This window comes from Bos indicus, unplaced genomic scaffold (assembly GCF_029378745.1).
Source record: "Bos indicus isolate NIAB-ARS_2022 breed Sahiwal x Tharparkar unplaced genomic scaffold, NIAB-ARS_B.indTharparkar_mat_pri_1.0 scaffold_92, whole genome shotgun sequence".
Taxonomy (NCBI): Eukaryota; Metazoa; Chordata; class Mammalia; order Artiodactyla; family Bovidae; genus Bos; species Bos indicus.
Window position 1 is genome coordinate 24,669 of NW_027223750.1, and position 12,696 is coordinate 37,364.

Sequence of the window (12,696 nt, forward strand, 5' to 3'; positions counted from 1 at the left end):
ATCTCCTTCAGAATGGACTGGTTGGATCTCCTTGCAGTCCAAGGGACTCTTATGTGTGAAAATTAGATACATCTAAATTACATTGAATTGGTTCATGGTGCATTTCAGGTCTACTATATCGTTCTACATTAGTGTATATTCATTCCATTAATTTTTCAGAGTTTGATATTGAAAGTCCAACTAAAAATCCTTATCTCTGTACTGAAAATTAATTGTGATATATGTCGCAGAACTATATGTACCTTTGTTCTGTATTTTCCAAGTCTTCTGTAAAAAGATTATCATGCTTTCATAATTAAAAAATAAAGAAGAGACAAAGAAAGAATGGTGGCCAACATTTGCATGATACTGACTTCATATGTATCCTAATTTTACCCACTTAATTCATGCTCACCAGTCAGTTCTCATGACAACCCTGCCAAGTAGGTACTCTTGCTAACTTGAAGTAACAGACCACAAAGCTGAGGTCCAGAGCAAATACCTATGGGAGTGCAAATCAAAACCCCAATGTGATATCATCAAAGTCTTTCAGAGTGGCTGTCACCAGGCGGACAACAAATAACAAGTGTTGGTGTGGATGTGGAGAAAGGGAAGCCTTGTACGTTGCTGTTGGGAATGTAAAGTGATGCAATCACTATGGAAAACAGTATAGAGGTTTCTGAAAACGTTAAAAATTGAACGGTCATATGATCCAGCAATCTCACATGTGAGTATTTATTCAAAGAAAACAAAAGCACTAATGTGAAAAGATATATGAAGTCCAATGTTTGTTGCAGTCCTATTTACAGTAGCCAAGAAGTGGAAGCAACAGAAGGATCCGCTAACAGATGAATGAACAAACAAAATGTGGTGCGTGTATCGGTTCAGTTTAGTTCACTCGCTCAGTCATGTCCAACTCTTTGTGACCCCATGGACTGCAGCACACCAGGCCTCCCTGTCCATCACCAACTCCTGGAGTTTACTCAAACTCGTGTCCATTGAGTCAGTGATGCCATCCAACCATCTCATCCTCAGTTCATATATATCTCAGCCATAAAATATGAAATCTTGCCATTTTGACAACATGAATGAATCTAGAGGGTATTTTGCTGAGCAAAATAAGCCAAGACGGTGGAAGACAAATACTGCATGCTCTCTCTTATGTGTGGAATCTAAAAAAAAAAAAAAAAAGGAAAGCAGAATCATAGAGACAGAACAAATGAGTGTCTTGCAGAAGGGTGGGGTGTGGGGAAAATAGGTGTAGGAGATGAAGAACTATAAAATCTCCAGTTATGTAAAAAGTAAGTCACAGGTATGTATACAAGTTAGCCCAGCAATTATACCCAGCTGACTGTCTGGAGAGAGAGTTTCCTGGTGGAAGCCAATGAATACCTGGCGTTTAGGAAATGGCATTGAAATTCGAAGGGCCCTAGATTGGTGGGCAGAAGATGGGAGTGAAGGGACAAACAGTGGGAGAGAAACCTGCATATGGAGAGAGGGGCCCCTGGAGTCTGCCACAGACCATTGACCTCCACAGGACTGTGAAGAAAGTGCTCAAGGTTAAGGAAAGGGCCACTGGAGAGGATAATTGGTAACTCTGCCCAGTACCCAAGCTGGAGAGGGACTGGTGGCTGTCCCCACCGATCACAGTGAGAAACCTCATAATTTCAGGAGGCCTGGGGCAGAGAGCTCACAGCACTCTCGCCTGAGTAGTGTGGGGAAAATATGAATCCTACACCGAAAGGAAGGATGTGCGAGTTGGACTATAAGGAAAGCTGAGCGCCAAAGAATTGATGCTTTTGAACTGTGGTGTTGGAGAAGACTCTTGAGAGTCCCTTGGACTGCAAAGACATCCAAGCAGTCCATCCTAAAGGAAATGAATCCTGAATATTCATGGGATGGACTGATGTTTAAGCTGAAACTCCAATACTTGGGCGGCCTGATGCAGAGAACTGACTCATTTTAAAGACCCTGATGCAGGGAAATACTGAAGGCAGGAGGAAAAGGGGACAACCGAGGACGAGATGGTTAGATGGCATCACCAATTCAATGGGCATGAGTTTGAGTAAACTCTGGGAGTTGGTGTGCTGTAGTCCATGGGGCCATAAAGAGTCGGACACGACTGGGTGACTGAACTGACACTGAAAGGTGCTCTGGCCCCACCTAGCAAATCTTCAAAGCAAATATCAAAAGCTTCCAACTATTTCAAAGTCACTTCACAGCATCTCAGATCAAAGCTTATGCATATATTTCAGAATACAAAGAATACCCAGAACCCTGGGTGAAATCGTAATGCCTGATAGCCAATCTAAATTAACCAGGCATGCAGAAAACTGGGAGAGTCCAACACATAATGAGAGAAATGGAGCAATAAATGTAATGTGAGCATCCAGATTGGAGAGAAAGAAGAAAAACTGCCTTTATTTGCAGACATGTACACCCATACAGAAAATCTGGTGGAGTCTCCAAAAGAACGACTAGTCTAATGATGGAGTTTAGCAAGTTTGCAGGATGCGCCAGATTGTAGAAAGAGCTACTGTAAGACTACACACAAATTAAAACTAAGAGCCCCAATATTCCCTGTTGAAAATAAGGGGGGAGGTGGCCCCTCCTTTCCTTAAATCATTTGTTTAGAAACGTATAAGTTGTTTCTGTGTCTCCCTTCGAAACTATGCATATAATTTCATTTTGTTTTTTCATGTTTTGTCTGCAGCATGAAGGAGGAAATGGGAACCCACTCCAGTATGTTTGCCTGGAGAATCCCAAGGATAAAGGAGTCTGGTGGGCTACAGTCTAGAGGGTCACAGAGAATCGGATACGACTGAGCAACTGAGCACACACGCACTCACTGCACCATGATCTGCAGTCAGGATCTTGCTTCCCTGACCAGGATCGAACCAGTACGCCCTGCAGTTGAAGCTCAGAAGCCTAACCACTGGACTGCCAGGAAAGTCCCTGAAAGTACGACTATACTTTTCAAGGCCATAAAAACCTCCTGTTCAGCTTTATAACCCAGAAATGTCTTTTTCAAGGACCTAGGAAACATCTCTTTGGAATGTAAACATCAATCAAGACAGCACTCTCTTTCTCCCAGTTTCCATTGGAGAGGAAACACCTAACTTCAGTGGGCACCTGGCTCCCAATTGCGAAACTGGGTCCTGTCATAAAGATGAGAAGCTAGTATTTCACTAGTATAAACCAATTGGATTAGTATGCTTTAGATGCTGTAACAAGATGCTGAATCACTCCCCTGATCCACACTGGGTGGACTAAAGAACTGAAACTTATTCTCTCACAGTTCTGGAGGCTATAAGTTCACAATCAGGGAGCCAGTAAATTTGGCTTCCAGTGAGGACCCTTTTTCTAGGCTGTAGACAGCCACCATCTATACTGCCTTGTGGTCTTTCGTCAGTGCACATGTGGAAACAGAGAGATAAGAAAGGTGGAGGCACGGTGAGAGGGAGAGAGAGAATGCATGTGCTCTCAGATGTCCTCTTATAAGGACACGGAAGTGTTTGTTTATGTGTGCATGTGCAAGTGTGCACAGTCAGACGAATGCTTGTGAGACCAAGGCCTCATTCTTTTGGTAGAAATTTGAAGTATATTTGATTTACAGTGTTGTGCTATTTTCTGGTGTACAGCAAAGTAATTCAGTTGTATATATTTTTTCATATTATTTTCCATTATAGCTAATTATAAGCTACTGAATATAGCTTTATGCACTCTACAGTAGAAACTAATTGTTTTTCTATTTCATATACAGCAGTCTGTAACTGCTAATCCCAAACTCTAAATGTGTCCCTACCAAGCCTTTCCCCTTTGATAATCATGAGTTTGTTTTCTACACCTGCAAGCTTCTGTTTCTGCTTTGTGAATAAATTCTTTTGTATCACATTTTAGATTCCACATATTAGTAATATAACATGATACTTGTCTTTCTGTCTCACTTTCCTTCATATGATCATCTCTACGGCAGGGCTCCATTCATAGGACTTCATGTAACATTAATCATGTTCTTGAGAGCCCTTTCTGCAAATAGAGCTGAGTGTGTGTGCATGCGTGTGCGCGTGTGCACAGTCTGTTGTGTCTGACTCTTTGCGACCCCATAGACTGTAGCCCACCAGGCTCCTCTATCCGTAAGATTCTCCAGGCAAGAATACTGGAATGGGTTGCCATGCCCTTCTCCAGGGGATCTTCCCGACCCAGGGACTGTACCGCCGTCTCTTGCATCCTGTGCGTTGGTAGGTGGATTCTTTACCACTGCTCCATGTGGGAGGCCCAGATAGAGCCATACTGGATTTAAAGACTTCAAATATGAATTTGGAAGGGGCAGCAGATGGGGTGGGGTTCAAATCTAAGTCCCAAACATCAATTAACTAATACATAAGAGTCACCGCACTTGCTGGGCATACTTAGGATGAAGCAAAAGTGAGACCTGGTGGCGTGAAGTCCTCTTACATGAGGAGAAGTAGGTAAGGAGTCAGATCTGCTGGCTATACAGAGGGCTGAGAGTTCTCTCTGTCTCTGGAATCTCTCAGGAGATTGCCTGTGACGTACATCAGATTCTGGTACCATGCCAGCTCAGTAAGACACCTGTTTTTATTCTGCCTTTGTGGCGATGACTTCTGGGGTGGCAAAGACTGTGTTCTACTTTTTATTTCTTAGCTACTAAGTCCCTGAATCAGAGAGAGGAGAGAGGGCAGGGTGGCTGGGAGCAGGTACACTATGGTATATCGCCCTCAAAGGGGTCAAACAAAGTTTCAAGATTCAAAAGGACTTCGCAGGACAGGGAAGCCACTGTAAAGTCAGGACTGGGCTTCTCATCAACCTTTCTTCTCCTCAATGCCATCATCTACTGTTCTTGCACTTGCCCAGTGCCACATTTGCATTATTCACACAGATGCTCCTTGAAGCCTCCAGCAGGAAAAGCACTATCCCAGTCTCCTGCCGCAGCACTGAGGCTCGTGTGGTACCGTGGCCAAGAAAAGTGGAAGCTTCAATGGTATTTTTCAGAGAGCTATAACAAATAATTTCACAATTTGTAGAGAAATACAAAAAAATAACTCGAATAGCCAAAGCAATCTTGAGAAAGAAGAATGGAACTGGAGGAATCAACCTGCCTGACTTCGGGCTATTGTACAAAGCTTCAGTCATCAGGACAGTATGGTACTCACACACAGACAGAAATTCAGATCAATGGAATAGAATTGAAAGCCTAGAGATAAATTCACGTACCAATGGACACCTTATCTTGACAAAGGAGGTAAGAACATACAATGAAGAAAGGACACTCTCTTTACCAAATGGTGCTGGGAAAACTGGTTAACCACTTGTAAAAGAATGAAACTAGAACACTCCCTAACACCATTCACAAAAATAAACTCAAAATGGATTAAAGATATAAATGTAAGACCAGAAACTATAAATCTATTAGAGGAAAGCATAGGAAAAACACTCTATAACATAAATCCAAAAAGGATCCTCAATGACCCACCTCCCAGAGCAAGGGAGATGAAAGCAAAAATAAACAAACGGGACCTAATTAAACTTAAACGCTTTTGCACAACAAAGGACAGTATAAGCAAGGTGAAAGACAGCCTTCAGAATGGGAAAAAATAACAGCAATCGAAGCAACTGAGAAAGAATTAATCTCAAAAGTACACAAGCAGCTCATGTAGCTCAATGCCAGAAAAATAAACGACCCAATCAAAAAATGGGCCAAAGAACTAAACAGACATTTCTCCAAAGAAGACATACAGATGGCTAACAAACACATGAAAAGATGCCCAACATCACTCATTATCACAGAAATGCAAATCAAAACCACAATGAGGTACCATCTCACGCCGGTCAGAATGGGTGCTATCAAAAAGTGTACAAACAATACATGCTGGAGAGGGTATGGAGAAAAGGGAAACCTCTTACACTGTTGGTGGGAATGCAAACTAGTACAGCCACTATGGACAACAGTGTGGATATTCGTTAAAAAAAAAAAAAAAAACAACTGGAAATAGAACTGCCATATGACCCAGCAATCCCACTGCTGGGCATACACACCAAGGAAACCAGAATTGAAAGAGACACGTGTACCCCAATGTTCATAGCAACGTTGTGTACAATAGCTAGGACATGGAAACACCCAAGAGGTCCATCCTTAGAGGAATGGATAACAAAGCCAAGTACACATACACAATGGAATATTACTCAGCTATGAGAAAGAATGAATTTGAATCACTTTTAATGAGGTGGATGAAACTGGAGCCTATCATACAGTGAAGTAAGTCAGAAAGAAAAACACCAATAAAGTATATTAATGCATATATATGATATGTCATTTAGAAAGGTGGTAGCACTGACCCTATATGTGAGACAGCAGAAGAGACACAGATGTAAAGAACATCTAGAGAACATCATTGGAACATGTATTTTTACCATATGTGAAATAGATCACCAGTCCAGTTTTGATGCATGAGACAGGGTGCTCAGGCCCTGTGCACTGGGATGACCCTGAGGGATGGGATGGGGAGGGACGTGGGAGGAGTGTCCAGGATGGGGAACGCATGTACTGCTGCTGCTGCTGCTGCTAAGTCGCTTCAGTCGCGTCTGACTCAGTGCGACCCCATAGACGGCAGCCCACCAGGCTCCACCGTCCCTGGGATTCTCCAGGCAAGAATACTGGAGTGGGTTGCCATTTCCTTCTCCAATGCATGATAGTGAAACTTCAAAGTGAAGTCGCTCAGTCATGTCTGACTCTTAGCGACCACATGGACTGCAGCCTACCAGGCTCCTCCGTCCATGGGATTTTCCACGCAAGAGTAGTGGAGTGGGGTGCCATTGCCTTCTCCAGAACACATGTACACCCATGGCTAATTCTTGTCAATGTATGGCAAAAACCACGACAATATTGTAAGTAATTAGCCTCCAATTTTTTAAATGTAGAAGCTTGAATCAAAAGGGCATAGATTCAAATCCAGCCTCTCTCTGGATTTGAGATCCTAGCTGAGAGAACTGAAGAACGTTACCGAGCCTCTCAGCTTCAGCCCCTCAACTCCAAGAGGTATCATGACTGTTAGACATGATAACGCAGGTTAACGTGCATTAGCACAGAGCCTGCAAACGATTTTTTATTTTAATTACATTTTCTCAAGATTACACTAACTGCCTCCCCCCTCATCCTGGGAACACTTAACACATCATTCCAGCACTTTTCTTTTCTTGGCATAAAACAGGGCCAGTAAAGCACAAAGTTTTATTCTAGTGTTACTGGATTCTTTGCTCATGAAAACTGAGGTGTTTTGTTTGTTTGACTAGGGCAGGAAACAGATCTAATAGTAAAAACGGGTGTGAGGAAAACAGCATTCTGGTGGGGGCAGCACATTTTCTGAAGAGCAATTCTGTATTGTAGATATACCTCCCAGAATCTATATTAAAAACAGAACCATTCATACAGAGACTACAAGAATCCCACTGAGACGTTATGTATAATGGGGTAAAACTGAGGCGAATTTAAGTCTTGAGCAATTACATTACAATGCACCTTTTACGCATCAGTTCAATGCGATGTTTGAAGAAGTTTTAGACAGAGGTAAAGCTCAGATGTTAGATGAGAAAACCCCAGAAAACAGTTAATCCCAAACCTTAGAAACCTTACTCATTGATACAACTGTTGTATACATTCAATGTACACCTACAACTCAGAACTACCAAAGTATTCCAAAAGGTAGACAGTGGCCAATGCTGAACAACAGGGCCCCAATACTTTTTATTTTCTTCCGTTTCCTAAATTGCCTTCAGTTGCTTTGTGATGATTGACTATCTGGACCCAGAACCTCCCCTCCCACTCAAGGACGGAGGCAAGAAAATCTGGCCGCTGAAAAGAAACTCAAACACAGAACATAGCTCAGTTTTCCTATCTGTGGTAACCAGTATTGAAGCACCAGTCAAAACAAGAGGTCAGAGGGTGTTCAATGGCCAGCAGGGGCCAACAATTAGGCTCCCAATCAAGTGGCAAATAATGCAAAAATCCTGGCCTAGGGAAGGGCGCACCACTTAGGACAGGACATTCTTGTGGCCTCACCCTCCCTTTTCCAGCTGAGAATTCAAAAAGAAGGGGGCACAAAGTGCTGCACTCCCTGCTTTGCACTCTCCAGTGGGTCCATCAATGTGGACATCCAGCGTGACAACTGCAGTGGTCCAGCCCCACCTCACCAAGCCTTTGGCCTCCGCATGTGTAAAGGCGGGGCTTGGCAGAGGCAGAGATGGGCGCACCACCACCTCCCCAGTTCTTTTGTCCACTAACAACATCAGGTCACTGCCAGTCACCACCAGCTCCCTCTCAACAGCTTCGGGGCTGAGGTCAGCATCCTGGGTCAGGTACCTGCTGACCACGTCCACATTCAGGTAGGACGGGGAGGACACCGAGAGGGTGCTGGCATATTTGATTAAGGGCCAGCTCATGTGGACATCCTGGTTCTGGCCCCCAGGTCTGGCTGAGGCCCTCCTAACCCCAGGTCACCTTGGGGGAACTGTGCACCACAGACCATCAGGCCACCCACAAGTCCCCCTGGCCATCTGGCAGCAGCTCATGGGCTGCTAGTTTTGGACTCCTTTGGTCCCAGACTTCCTTCCCTTCTGTACCCCAGTGGCACCCCCTACCCCACAGCCTCTGAAGCTTCTAGGGCTCATCTTACTGCACTCCTCTGCCAACCACTGCCTTACAGCCCCGGTGAACCTGTAGGCTCCTTGGAAAGGATACAACTCCAGCACTGGGCCTCCTGGGGCTCCACACAAGGCCAAAGCCTGTGCCCTTTGCACTGGGACAGTTGATGCCCCCAGGACCTCGGGGTTCACCCCAGCCATAGCGCCCTAATCTGTGGCCTGCTCTCAGTTTCCCATGGATCTGTGGGCTCCAAAATCATGCGACATTCTTTCAATACCCTCTCCACTGCCCACAAAACCTGAGCCACTGTCAAAGGACTCCATGGCCGCCACACGTCCTTCCTAGAGGTCAACAGGAGCTGAAGAGAGACTGAGCCCCTCACGAAGTCCTTCCCCTTCTGTGAAAGGATGCTAGGTGCACCTGCACAGACTCCCTTAACGGCACCTCCTCGCACCAGATTGGTTACTGCCCAACGTGCCTGGCTACACATGTGCCACTAGGGAGACCCCGTGAGGCCAGAGGGATTCAACTCGCTCATGAAACCAAGCTCCCTTCAGGGCCCCCCAGTGGCCTACGCATACAGGCCCCTCCTGTGTGGGCCCAGATTGTGTGGAATGGACACAGCCAAGTGTACACAGAGATGCCACCGAGAGAAGGACCGTGGGTTTCTACTCCCAAGGCCTTGACCGAGGCTCCTAAATATCTCCTCAAGGTGATAAGTGTTAATGTCCCTCCCCCACACCCTCCAACACCTCCCCACAATAAAACTCAAAGTAAAACACACACAGCAGGGGAAGAGTAAGATCTCTAGGAAGAGGGGTCTTCCCCAAGGTGGGGGGTCAGGAATGATGGGCATCCTCACTGAGCCCACCATGGAGGCACCACCGTCAGGAGCTCATCTAGACCCTAGTACATCTCAAAGGCCCATCTCCAAACTCCAGCCCCTGGGGTTAGGGCTTCAATATGGGAACTGAGAGTGGAAGAGGGACTCGGACACTCAGTCCACAGGCCAGTGTTACTGGCTTCCCTATCTATGCTCACATGAGCCTTTTTGTTAGGGAGACAGTGACTGATCAAACCAAGCGTAGAAACCACATCTCTCCTGCCTGATAATCCACCTTAGCTATACGGACAGGTGTGACAGCCAAGGCCTCACAGGTCTCCAGCTGAGGGACAGATGGAAACAGGAAAGTAAGACTTCCTGACATAACAGCATTAAAGCAAGACAAAGCCACGCGTCCTAAGGAAGTTCCTGGAATCAGAGGAGCTGTGGAGGTGACACCAGCTGTGGTGACCTATGGTCACTCTACTTTCTCTCCAATTCCGCTCAGGGGTGCCCTCCCCTCCTTGTGTTCCCTTTTGGGTGGGCGGGCCCAGGCTTCCCCAGCTGGCCTGGCCAGTGGTGTGGACCCTCCTTCTCCTGAGCCAACAACACCCCTCTCATCTCAAGGCCCAGAGATGACAGGGCCTCTCTAAGATCCTCTCACCTATTTCCAGGCCACTCCTCCACCTGAGGGGCTGGTTCCCTCTGTCCCCAGCCCTGCGCTCCCCCAGAGGCTGCGCAGAGGTGCAGGTGTCACTCAAGAGGCTCCCACCCTCGGGCTTCCGGTGGCACTGTTGGAGCTTTAACAACGGGATCTCCACACACAGAAGGGGCCCTGCCTTTGTTGATCTCTGTGCTGCACACTCCCAGGACAGTTGACTATAGGCCACCAACAGAAAGCCACCACCACCGAGTGCCTGGCTGCAAAAAAAGATGCTCCCAGTCAGCTGCCATAAGCAGAGAACCCCCAGGGCTGCAACCTACCTCTCACCACACACAGGCACTCTACTCTGAGTCTCTGTGCCTCCCAGGAAGGCCACCGAGACTCCCATCTCATTTGCCTCCCACACCACGCACAAGGGTAACTAGCTGGCCCAACCTGGACCCATCTAGAATGTGCATTCCACAATGCAACTTTGACTTCTCCAGCATGCACCACAGAAGGGGCTCACTAGACAAAGATAGCAGATGGTGAGGGGCCGAACCACACAACCCACCAGCATCTTCCCTCTGCCTGTTGCCGCTCATTTAGTCATGTCCAACTCTTTACAAACCCAAGGACTGCAGCACTCCAGGATTCCCTGTCCTTTACAATCCCCTGCAACTTGCTCAAATTCATGTCCATCGAGTCGTTGATGCCATCCACCATCTCATCCTCCATCGCCCCCTTTTCTTCCTGCCGTCAAACTTTCCCAGCATCAGGGTCTGTGCCAAGAGTCACCTCTTTAAATCAGGTGGCCAAAGTGTTGGAGCTTTCATTTTAACAGAAATCAGTTAAAATTCATCAATTGGAAAGAAATGTGTATTTATTTACAGACAAAATGATTGTCTATGTACGAAGTCCAATGGGACTTAGAAAAGAGGTACTAAAATTAATTAGTGAGTTTAGCAAGGTTTCAGGATACAAGGATACTCTTGATAGAATTGGACTGCAAGAACAGACCAGTCGATCCTAAAGGAAATCAACCCTGAAAATTCATTGGACGGTCTGATGCTGATCCTGAAGCACCTATACTTTTACTACCTGATGTGAAGGGCCAACTAACTGGAAGATACCCTGATACTGGGGAAGACTGAAGGCAACAGGAGAAGGGGGAGACAGAGGATGAGAAGGGTAGATAGCATAACCCACTCAATGGACATGAATTTGAGCAAATTCCAGGAGATAGTGGAGGACAAAGGAGTCTGGTATGCTACAGTCCATGGGGGCACAAATAGTTGGCCATAAATTACAGACTGAAAAACAACATCCTTCAGGTGTTAAATGAAAAGTGAAAAGTGCACTTGCTTTGTGGAGTCCAACTCCTTGCAAGCCCATGAATTGTAGCCTGCAAGCTCCACTGTCCAGGATTTCTCCAGGCAAAAATACTGGAGTGGATTGCCATTACCTTCTCCAGAGGATATTCCCAACCCAGAGATTGAACCCGGTCTGCCACACTGCAGGCAGATTCTTTACCATCTGAGCCACCAGGGAAGGCCTCTGGTAATTTATCTTAACATTTAATATAACTATAAAATCATAAAATATTCCAAAATTAATACCAAATGACAGTATACAACTTTCTTATTCTCCCACTTCTTACATTGTCTTCAATTACGTTGTAGTCCTCGAATATCTGGATCTCAGAACCTCCCCTCCAACTGAAAGACACATGCAGTATGAGGAAGTGCAGAAGCTAAAAATAAAGTCAGAGACAGCACAAAAGCTCAGTTTTATTTTCTGCAGTTAACAATCACCAAACAACTATGTAGACACTGAGCCCCAAAAAGCAGCACAGACATAAGATGAAGCCCAATCAAAGTACTGCAGAAAGCAATGCCCTGGGGAAAGACCACCTGAAGCTAGGGCACATAGGCTAGGTTTAAACCCCTCTTCGGTGCTGAGAAACAGGGGCCCCAAAGTGCTGCAAGGACCGCATCACCAGGGAAAGCTGCTCCAGACAGAAAGCGATGGACCTCTGGAGCAGGCCAGGGTCTTCAGCAGTCAATCGGCTGAAAGGGAGGGAAAATGTCATTCAACTTTCCTCCGAGAAGGAGGAAGAGGAGCACGTCCTCCCTCTGTTCCCACACACCGACAAGCCCAGAGCACCACACTTTTCCTTTAGGCTTAACTGTCCATTATGGTTCCTCCTGGGCCCAGACTGGCCTTGGCCACCACCCACCACCCACCACCCTCTCCCCGGCTCTGGACCCATTTAGAACTCACAGAACCATCATGCGGCCATTAACGTACAGCTCCTTCCGAATCCGCCCTCGCAATTGAATACGTGTAGTCAGGAAGTGGCGGGCAAGGTCCGCTTCCGCGTGTGATGAGAAAGGCACACTGAGGCTTCTGGTGGACATAAGGTTAAGGCACCATCTGCATTTCTCATTTTGCCTGTACGTCAGGATCCTTGCTCGCTGAGGCCCGCCTTCTCCCACAAGGAGGCTGCCTAGAAAGTCCGGACCTCTCAGCCTATACTCTTGAGTACACCCTGGATATCACTGCACAACCCTCTGGGACCCTTCAGGTTGC